We start from the raw sequence: 11,658 nt of genomic DNA on the forward strand, positions 1-11,658 counted from the left end.
GGAGAAAGGGGGGGGGGAGTATAAATGCAATCAATGAAATTAAATTGTCTGCAACATTAGTTGAAATTAATGGGGAATGGACTCCTCCTGAAACATTTTGCGGATGGGCTAAAGAAGCCGAGATGCCGAAACTGTCCAAAATAAACAAGACCCATTGAAACAAGTGGGACATGTGGCTCTAAAACATCAGCACATTGATTTCCACAAAAATGGAAAAATGAAGACCCCACTATAACTTAAGGAAAACCATCTTAATGATAAAACTTACAATATGAGAGAAACACAATAGAGAATAATAAAACAAATTTATTGAGAGGTTGCCTTTGTTTTTTATATTTTTTTTCAAAAAAAATTATTGGTTTTCCAAATTTATAATAAACATAGCAACAAACAAGAAAAACATAATAATATCAAAAAACAAACAAACAAACATTTATCCTAACTGTTATAATCCCACTTTTGTTATCATTGTTGGGTGACGTCCTCAAATCCCCCTAGCTGAGTTTCCATATGGCTCATTGTAGCAGTTTTCCAACACTATTTTCATATAAAATTTACTTAGTCAATTTACATCTTTCTTTCTATTCATTTTGACTTCTATCCATAGTATTCTACAATATCACATATTTAAATCCTAGGCCAATCTGTTACTCACAAGTAATTCTATTTAAGTAATCTTAACTTATTTAACTAAATAATCTTTAAATTGCTTCCATTCCTCTTGATAATCCTTCTCCTTCTGGTCGCAGACTCTTACGGTCAGGTCGGCTAGCTCCAAAAGGTCCATCATCTTCACCTGCCATTCCTCCACTGTTGATACTTCTTGTAGTTTCCAATTTTTGGCCAGCAAAATTCTAGCTGCAGTTGTGGCATACAAAAACAATCTAACATCTTTCTTGGGCAATTCCAAACCTAAGTAGAAAGGCTTCTGGTTTCTTAATAAATGTATATTTCAACATTTTTTCCAATTCATTATAAATCTTTTCCCAGAAGTCTTTCACCTTGGGACACGTCCACCACATATGGTAAAAGGTACCTTCTTTTTCTTTACATTTCCAACATAGATCACTCTTGTGGTAAATCTTTGCTAGTTTTACAGGGGTTAAGTACCATCTATACATAATTTTCATAACGTTTTCCTTTAACACCGTACATGCAGTAAACTTGACCCCTTTCTTCCACAACCTTTCCCAATCTTCAAACATTATATTGTGTCCAACATCTCTTGTCCAATCTATCATCACAGATTTAACTTGTTCATCCTTTGTATGCCACTCCAATAATAAATTTTACATTTTAGATAGGTTTTTAACATTAGTATCTAACAACTCTGTTTCCAATTTGCAAAACCATTTTTCTTATCTAACTTATACAATTCATTAATCTGGTGGTAATGTAGCCAGTTTAATTTTTCTTTGATTTGATCAAATGGTCTTAATTTAAATCCTTCTTTATCTTCCAGCAATAAATCAGAATATCTCAACCATTTACTCTCCATATTTAACTTTTTCTGGGCCTTTGCCTCCATTGGCGAGAGCCACCTGGGTGTTTTCCTTTCTAAGAGATCTTTGTATTTTACCAAAACATTATATAAAGATTTTCTGATTACATGATTTTAAAAACCATTATGTGCCTTTATCTTGTCATACCATAAATAAGCATGCCAACCAAATACACTGTCAAATCCATCCAAATCAAGAATATCAGCATTATCTAATTGAATCCGTTCCTTAAACCAACAAAGGGCTGCGGCTTCAAAATATATCTTCAAATCTGGCAGGGAAAATCCCCCTCTTTCTCTTGAATCTGTTAATAATTTATATTTAATTCTGGGGGTTTCCCCTGCCAGATAAATTTAGATAAAGCTTTCTGCCATTCTTTAAAACATTTCACATTATCAATAATAATTGGGAGGGCTTGGAACAGAAACAACATCTTTGGCAATACATTCATCTTAACCACAGATATCCGGCCCAATAGTGACAATTTTAGATTTGACCATTTCTCAAGATCTCTCTTAATTTCATTCCATAGTTTCTCATAGTTTTCTTTATATAAATTCAAATTTTTCACCGACAAATTTACACCCAGGTGCTTAACTTTTTTCATTAACACTAGGCCTGTTTTTTCTTGAAATATTTTCCTCTCCTCATTATCCAAATCTTTCTCCAATACATTGGTTTTGCTCTTGTTTAACTTAAATCCTGCTACCTGTCCAAACTCCTGTATCAACTCCAGTGCTTTTACTGCACTGGAGTCGGGGTCTTGGAGTGTTAACACCAAATCCTCAGCAAAGGCTTTTAATTTATATTGTTTGGATTCTACTGTTATACCTTTAACTTGTTCATCCTTATCATACTTAACAAAACCTCCAGAGCTGATATAAAAAGCAGAGGGGAAAGTGGGTACCCTTGCCTGGTACCCTTCTCAATTCTAATTTCCTCTGACACCACATTATTAATTATATTTTTTTTCTTTTTGTTCATGATAGATCGCATTAATACCATTTTAAAACTCCTATCCAACCCCAATACTTTCTAAGTTTTGTATCATGAATCTCCAAGACACATCATCAAAGGCCATCTCCGCATCAATAAACATTAACATTGGTTTACAAATTTTTTTTGCTTCGAACCTTTCTAAAATGACGATTATATTCCTAATATTATATTTCATATGTCTCCCAGGCAGAAATCCTGGCTGGTCCTTATGAATATAATCAGACAACACCTTCTTCAATCTATTGGCCAAAATATTAGCAAAGATTTTGTAATCCACATTGAGTAATGAGATTGGTCTATAATTTTTTACATTGGATCTATCTTGGTCTTGTTTTGGAATCAGAGTAATGTAAGCTTCCTTCCAGGTTTCAGGTGCTCTACCCCCTCCTATGATCTTGTTGCAAACTTCTAGCAGTGGCTAAATAAGCCAGTCCTTCAGTGTCTTTTAGTATTTTGCTGATAATCCATCTGGTCCCAGGGCTTTGCCAAGTTGCATTGAATTTATTGCATTATCAACCTCCTGTCGTAATTAAACCATTTAGTAGGATCCTTTTACCTTCGGGAATTTCCTGCAAACCGTTAGTTTTAATAAATTGCTCAATTTTATCATTGTCTTTACCATTTTTGTACAGTTGTTTATAGTACTTCTGGAAACATCTTCTTATCTCCACAGGGTTCTCTACAGACTTTCCTTCTGATACAATATTTGTGATAGTACTTTGTTTCTGCCTATTTTAACTGCCAAGCTAGGAGTTTCCCACATTTATTTGCAGATTCAAAATTCCTCTGTCTCATCATTCTTAATTTCCATTCTATTTCTTGATTTATAATCTGTGAATACTGAATCTGTAAAGCTTTAATTTCCTTTTGTATCTGCAAATTCTTTGGATTGCTTCTCAAATTCTTCTCCTTGTCTTTTAATTGGTCCAAAATTTTATCTTTCTTTTCATTCTGTATCTTCCTCTTAAATGAATTTTGTTGAATGAGAAATCCTCTCATCACTGCCTCACTTGTGTCCCAAATAACTCTTGTTTCCATTCCAGAATTCATGTTAATCCACTCTGAAATTATCTGTGTCACATATGTCTCTAGGACTGGCTCAGAGTCAGAGTCTGGTAGCCCTCTGATTCTGATCGTCCTGTCCCGTTCTCGTAATTGCAGAAGTAAAACCTGATCTTCTAAATCACTCTGTTCCTCTTGCACCCCTTGTACCAATCCTAATATCCCTTTTTGTTCCTCCCTTACTTCTGTGACCTCCTCTCTTAATTTTTCTAATTTATCTACTTTTGTCTCCAAGTTACTAACCTTGTCTCCCAATATCCCAAACTGTTCTTTTAGAACTTTGTTTGAGTTCTCAATATCTCTATGTACTTGTTCCTTCAATGATAAATTAGATTTTTCTATGTCACTACGGACCAGTTGTGTAAATTCTTGCATTGATTTCATCATCTCTTTCCTGAATTCTAAAAGCTGCAGTGCAAAAGGGTCTGTCTGTTCTTTGTCGCCTTTTCCCCCATTATCACCCTGTACACTGGCCCGTCTTGCAGCTGCTGCAGCAGCCGAAACTGCTGTTTTCCGTGTTGTTATTCTGTCTGGCCCCGACATTTCTTATCTGTTGGTTCCCAGTATTATATGAGTTGTTCAAGGTCACACCTGCCAGCTCTGAGTCTGTTCAGCCGTACAGCTATCCCCCCCCCCCTTTCTCCCGGTTTCCCTTTCCCTTTTGTCAGCTATCTCTCTCCCCGTCACACTTTCACATTCACTTTTATCCCCTAGGCAAAGGAAGATATAAAAAGAAAAAGAAACAAAAAAGGGGGAAACTTTCAATAAAGCATGTAACAGAGTATATAAATATACAATACAATATTTAAAAATAAGGGGGGGGACCAGTTAATATTCCAAGAACAAGGGAGGTACAATTAAAAAATATATTAGGTCAGTCCAATTTCCAATATTGTCTTGGAGCAAAAGGAATGCACAAAACAAATTTTTAAAAAACCAGCAGAGAAGAGATTATTCTTTAAATTACACTTACCTACTTATAACCTCTCAAATGGTGTTGATGTGCAATATTTCCAGAACTTGTAGGTCCTTTTAGTTGGTTCTTATTTTTAATCCCATGACCGTAGTCTTGTTTTCCAAATCGTAAATTCACAGGCAATTAAAGTTCCAATTCGCAAGCAGCTGAGGCTTTGATTAACAAATCTTATTTGGAGAGCTCTCCATTTTCTTTTTGGGGTACTTTAGAATACTTGGGAAGCTGTTCCAGGCTCTTTTCCACTTTTATTTTGGAGGTTGCCCCCCCAAATGTGCAAGAGTTCCCTGCAGGCTTCCTGTCTTTACTTCCCCCTTTCTTCTTTAGCTCCTCCAAATTTTTATAAAGTTGGTTAAACCTCCAGCTGTGTAGATTTTCACTTATATCTCACTGGGTAACTGGATACAATTAAAGTTGCAAGCCATTAGAATGTAACCATCCTTCCAGTCAAAGTTAGCTGTAGCAATTCTCCACAGCAATAAACGAAGTCTGAGTCCCATTCACAAAGAAGTTCCCTTGCAGAGCCTGTCCGCAAAGATCGGAAACTGACTTCCTCTTTTGTTTCCATTTCGCCAAATTGAAGTTTTATTGTCTAATTGCGCCTTTAAATTGTTTTATTGGCTTTTACCTCTAATTAAAGGGACACGGGTGGCACTGTGGGTAAAAGCCTCAGCGCCTAGGGCTTGCCGATCGAAAGGTCGGCAGTTCGAATCCCCGCGGCGGGGTGCGCTCCCGCTGCTCGGTCCCAGCGCCTGCCAACCTAGCAGTTCGAAAGCACCCCCGGGTGCAAGTAGATAAATAGGGACCGCTTACTAGCGGGAAGGTAAACGGTGTTCCGTGTGCAGCTCTGGCTCGCCAGAGCAGCAATGTCACGCTGGCCACGTGACCCGGAAGTGTCTCCGGACAGCGCTGGCCCCCGGCCTCTTGAGTGAGATGGGCGCACAACCCTAGAGTCTGTCAAGACTGGCCCGTACGGGCAGGGGTACCTTTACCTTACTTTACCTCTAATTAGGAAGGTCTGCTGCTTCTGGTGTCGGATTGCAGCTTTGGCAGGAGGCTGCAATGTTGCCTGGAGCGTCCCCAAGCCTCTCCCCCTTTCCTCCCGTGTGCTAAACAGCAGCCAGGGGGGGTTCCAGTGGGGCAAGAATTTTTGCTCTGCAGGAAACCTTGGGTCCCCACACTCCTGTGAGGGTTTTTTGGGGGTGTGCTGAGCTCTGGCGCTGCCCTCAAAGCCTCTCTGCCGGCTCCGTGTCACAGACGACACTTAGCACACCGACATTTTCCTCCGCAGCAGTCCGGAAGTCGGGCAAGTCATCTGTTTTTCATTCTGTACACTTAATTTTGTTAGTTTCTGTTTCTCACTGAGCAGCTGCTTGGAGTCACAGGACTGTGTTTACGTTCCAGTCCAGGCTATTGGAAGTCTCATGGGCGACTAGAGACGGATGTGACGTTACTGGTTTCCTGTTTCCTTTGTTCCTTTGTTCAGTTGCTCTCTGCTCTCACAGGGAGAGGATGTATATTTCTTTGCTCTCTGCGTAGCTAAAAAATAAAGCATAGCAATGTAGCCATAAATCTCATCACTTCCACATGCTGTTTTGATGCTCTGCTGGGACGACGTGCCTGAGGCCTTATCAAAGGATCAAGTCGTGACTTAACTGCTGGGAGGCGATTCTGAAGATGAGCCTTATCAGCTTGGTCGAACGGAGTTCCGAGAAATTTGACATCCTGCCATATGACAAAAAAAATGTGTCCTTTTGTCCTCCTACTACTCTTTAAACAGGCAAGTATTCTTCCAATAGGGTTATTCCCCACACTTCACTGTGCCATGTTTGAGGGTTGTCTCAATAAAAGGGCCGCTCTCTGACCAATCTGACTGGCAGTGCTCCAGGTGCCACATCATACCCATTTCCCACATTTGCTTAGTACTTGATCACTTCAGGCGGGCAGCGCCATCACTTGGGGAACTTTCTGCCTTTTGAGATCAGGCAACCTTCACTCTTCCCTTTTCTTTGGCGCCTCTCCCTGTTGAGGCAATCCCTTCCCCAGTCTCTTAAAAAGTTGGCGGGAGTTTTTAACGTGTTGCACTGTTGTCTGCGTTAACTAGGATTGTGATTTTTTTTTTAAGTGTTTATTAATTTTCCAATAAAAACATCCAATTAACATATCAAATCAAATCCAATAAAAATAAAAAACTAAAATAAAAAAGTCCAGTTGTCTTCCAAATTGTAATAAATTTTGTTTTGGCTTCCCATGGTCTGAATTTCAAAGCGCTTTCAACATCATAGTCCTGCCTCTCATCATCCTCAATGTTTTTCATAATTCCATATCCGATTTTTTCCTCCACGTTTTGACTCTGGTTCTGTGATCCTCATTCATGTCAGAAAACAGATACTTTTTTTCTATTGAGTGCAGATTTGTCCATATATTGTACTCTTTCAACTGTTTTTGTTTTTTCATCACACTGCTTCATTTAATTGCATCCAATTTCAAAGTTCTGTCCAGCTCTTTGAGAATTGTTATTTTGGCAACTCCCAAATCGTTGATCTTTCCCGTCCAGGTGTTATCAAAGAAACAGAGAGGAACCTCCTTCTTTATTCTTAAGCAGACTGTTTGCAATGTAGCCATATATCAGACAGTTAACAATTGGCCTTTGGAATCCACCCAATCCCCCCTCTGGGCCCTAGAGGGGGGCTGCCAGACATCCATTTAGCCCCCTCTCTCGCTCATAATAAAAAACTTCTTTTTGCAAACAGTTGTATATATATAATATTGTTTCCAGTCTTTATGACCAACCACCAGTTAGCTCCTGTTTCTCTTAATCAGGGAAGTATTTCAGATATGGGACGCGGGTGGCGCTGTGGGTAAAACCTCAGCGCCTAGGACTTGCCGATCGTCAGGTCGGCGGTTTGAATCCCCGCGGTGGGGTGCGCTCCCATTGCTCGGTCCCAGCGCCTGCCAACCTAGCAGTTCGAAAGCACCCCCAGGTGCAAGTAGATAAATAGGGACCGCTTACTAGCGGGAAGGTAAACGGCGTTTCCGTGTGCTGCGCTGGCTCTCCAGATGCAGCTTGTCACGCTGGCCACATGACCCGGAAGTGTCTTCGGACAGCGCTGGCCCCCGGCCTCTTTAGCGAGATGGGTGCGCAACCCCAGAGTCAGACATGGCTGGCCCGTACAGGCAGGGGTACCTTTACCTTACCTTTATTTCAGATATTCCATAAGTGTGTGGTGGGTAGAAGCCATTTTGTCCTTTGTTCTTTGTTTTCATCTTTAACAGGCATTTCAAATCTTAGAAGAAAAGCGGCTGCGAATAGGTCCCAATTATATATGAAAGTCCATCTGTACTCACTTTTTGAAGAGCAATTTAGGTTCTTAATGAGGCTTGGCATGCAATACGAATTGTTAATGTTAGAGGAAGAAGGAAAAAACAACAACATACCAAGCCCCTCCAGATTCCAAACATCATGATGAGGATCTCTTTGAAGTTCGATCCTTTGCACCAGAGACTGTACATTCTGCAGGTTTTTTCCGAGCTTCGTCAGTTCAGAGCGTGTCTGTTTGTTTTCCAAATCTTTATATTTTCCCAAACAGATGTGTCCGGCTATGGGGTGGCGTCGCAGGAGTGTCAGTCCGTCCCTTGCTCCGTGACCCAGTGCCCCTGCCGTCTGCCACATTGGCAATCTGGGGCAAACCGCAGGTCATCGAGACAGTCCTCCCCTGCCCTGGGAAGGCTGCCAGGGCTAATTACCCCCATATCAGCCCTGAATTATCAGAACGGCTGAGGTCCGATCGTGTGGAATCCGCCATTTTCCACCGCCGGAAACAGGAAGCCAGGGATTGTTTTTCTCGATTCTCTGCCGTTTCACCTTTTTGCAAACCACTTTGAGGGATTATATTTATTTAAAAAACAAACAATCAAACAAACAAAACAAAACAAAAGATATAAAAAAATAATGTTTTAAATGTTGAAACCTGCCCTAGGGACCTTAAGGTTAAGGATGGAAAATAACAACAACAACAAATGTGGGGGTGCAAATATCCAGAGTATGGGGGTCAGGTGGGATTGCTATGAGGAATTATGAAATATGGAGCAAGCCATTGTGTCCGCAATGAAAGCATTGCGTTGACTGGGCTTGATTAATTGACAATAATTTCTGATCAAATCCCACAAGCCTCTGCACCTCTGCCATTTGCTTTCTCTACGCCTGACAGGCACGTATAAGCATTCTAAATACACAGGCCAGTTGCTTCACCAAGCATCCTGGGTCATAAAGATAGAAGGTAGCTTTGATGTAGTTTGTTAATCTTTAGGTAGATCTTAAGGGCCAGGAAGAGAGTTCACAAGGAGATGGTAAATACCCTTTCCTTGCCATCCTTCCTTCCTTTCCTGCCTGTTTATCACGTCCGGGGTTTTGCTGAATGCATTCTTCCTTTAGTCCTGTTTTATTTACTCTCAGATATGTATGCATGCTCAATGTAGTATTTTGTAGTTAAAAGGTTTTCTTCTGATCTGACTTTGTCCCACGTGGGGTTTTTTTAAATGCTCAGAGGATATCTGATTGGTTCTTACGAACACTGTATAAAAAGTTATTTTTTGAATAAAACGACCTGGGCCAAGGGGTGGACAGGATTATTATTGGCACTTCCTCCCAGAGTCTTGCTGGTGAAGCCTTGTGTATATTTTTATTAATCAGAGTCCAATCCTTCCTTGCTTTTGGGACGCAACAAACAACGGTGGTGGTGGTGAAGATGGTGGAGAGAAAGGTGGCCCAAGTAGCCGGGCGAGTGAGCCCTCCCCGCAATGGCCATCTTCCTAGACCGAGGGAGAGGAGAAGGAGACGCTTCAGGTCGTCTCAGGCCTGGAGAGGAGGAGGGAAAGGCCGAGGGGGGGGGGGCAGCGGTAGCGAGCGAGCGATCGTCCTGGCCCAGCCTCGTCTTCCCTTCCCAGCCGCCACCTCGCCTCATTCACTCCGCTCAGAGGCGGGGAGAAGATTGTGGGGTGGCTGCCGCGTTTCCGCCTCACCTCCGTCGGGAATCGGGACGGCCGTGGGGGGCCTGAGGTGGGGCGTGCTGTGGTGCTGATGGGGAGGCTGAGAGGGGCTTCTTCACCCTTGACCCACGGATACCCTGCATGATGTTTCTTTGTGTGGGGGGGGGGGGGGAACGGGGTGGAGGATTAAGAGACGGCCCCCCCCCCCACACCTTATGTGGGGCTTTCTTGAGTGTGTGGGGGGTGTTAAAGTTTGTTTGTTACCATGTTATGTATTTTTGTGTTTTAATATTGCAAAAGCGCTGTGTGTTCCTCAGATGAAGGGCAGTCTAGAAATGTCATAAGTAAAAATAAAATTGTGTTAGGCTCTGCTGTGTGAGGAGTGCATTGAAAGAAGGGGAGTTTTAAAGTCTCTTTCTCATGGATTTCAGGGTGACTGAAGTACAGTAAGTTGGTCAATCAATAAAGATTGACTTATGTACATATGAGGTGGAGCAACTACTGCTGCTTGGAAGTGTAGATATGAAGGCATCTGTGGGGGAAGGCACAAAGCCTATGTGGAACGATTTTTAAATGAGATGGAAGAGACCACGATGTTTACAAACTATGGGAGGATGCACTGAAAACAAAAAGGTATTGACTTCAGAACTCTCTTGTACGTATTTTGATAGCTGCAGCTACTCTTTTCTCTGCTTATCCTGCTCTTCCTGTTAGCCACTCAAGTATCCCTTTGGTAAAGGGTGGGAGAGAAAAGTGACACATTTCCCTTGTTCAATATAGCTACAGGCAAAACACAGAAATAAGTGGCCAGATTCAAGTATACCCAAGAAGCAATGATTTCCTTTGACTGATAAGTCTTGAAAAACAGGCTCAAATTGGGGGCACTTCAGGGTAGAGAAACATTGGCCACTGTCAGGAGAGCCTAAACTAGCATTCCACAACATTGCTTCTGCAGAAGACAGTGATGGCCACCAATTTAATGTGTAAAAATAAATAAATAAAAAGATTAGAGACAAATTCACAGATGCAGCCATTGATGGCTACTAGCCACAATGCCTCTATGCTCTGCCTGCTGTCAAAGGCGGGAAGGCTTCTGAATACCAGCGGGTGGAAACCAAAGGTGGGTAGAGTGCTTTTGTATTTGAGTCCGGCTTGCATCAGGTTGGCCACTGTGAGAACAGGATGATGGAGCAGATGGGTCATTGGCCTGATCCAGCAGTCTCTTCCTATGCTCTTAATCTTGTGCCCTCCAGCTGCTTTGGACTACAACACTCATCAGCCCCAGCTGGCAGGGCTCAGTTGATTTAAGCTCTAGTCCAAAACAGCTAGAAGATGAATAATCATGGAAAGCTGCCTATAAACCACTCTGCTAAGGTTGCAGCACAGGCCTGCCCAGCAACTACAGTGGTACCTTGGGTTACAGACACTTCAGGTTACAGACTCCGCTAACCCAGAAATAGCTTCAGGATGAGAACAGAAATTGGGCCACGGCGGCAGCGGGAGGCCCCATTAGCTAAAGTGGTACCTCAGGTTAAGAACAGTTTCAGGTTAAGAACAGACCTCCGGAACGAATTAAGTTCTTAACCCAAGGTACCACTGTACTTTTATTGGTGGGTCACACGTCTATGCCACCACCACCCCAGCCCACACCCACAGTGAAATGCCAAAAACCCTCCTAGTTGTTACTGCATCCACGTCTAACATCCATGTTGCTGCTAGGAGGGCCACAAGGTACTGTTCATGGAGACTGAATTGGTGACAGGCTTTTCAGTTACTGATCCCCACACTATAGATAGATGAAAAGGATAGGTTCCTACTCTGGACTTAGAAACTGGCCTACCTGGACTTACCTGCCTTGGATCCAGATATCAATCAGCAACACATGGGCTCATTGTGGCTGGGTAGAGGTAGTCTCAACAGGAACCATGCTCTCCCCATGATTTGCATGGATGGGGTCTTCTATGTTTGCACACAAGAAATCAAGCCCACCTTACACTAAGGGTCAAATATCAGGTCTGTTTCCACTTACTGCTGATGGTGGTAAACAATTACATTCTTCCACCCATCTCCAATTCTGAGCCATATACTGGTATGGGCATAAATAGAACCTGTCACACAGACACCTGGTTTTAA

The 11,658-nt window shown here is 42.1% G+C and overlaps 1 protein-coding gene across 1 annotated transcript in view; it reads right to left on the reverse strand.

The window, feature by feature from the left end:
- The window catches only part of LOC310668861 (ubiquitin-conjugating enzyme E2 A), a 420,054-nt gene extending 414,384 nt beyond the window's left edge, over positions 1–5,670 (reverse strand). Inside the window, exon 1 of the mRNA XM_083422220.1 lies at positions 5,539–5,670. The gene's annotated coding sequence lies outside the window, so the exon portion shown is untranslated. The remainder of the gene's footprint in view (positions 1–5,538) is intronic.
- Positions 5,671–11,658: the final 5,988 nt, after the last annotated feature.

Source organism: Podarcis tiliguerta (assembly GCF_965153285.1).
Source record: "Podarcis tiliguerta genome assembly, chromosome: W".
In the NCBI taxonomy this organism is placed as follows: Eukaryota; Metazoa; Chordata; class Lepidosauria; order Squamata; family Lacertidae; genus Podarcis; species Podarcis tiliguerta.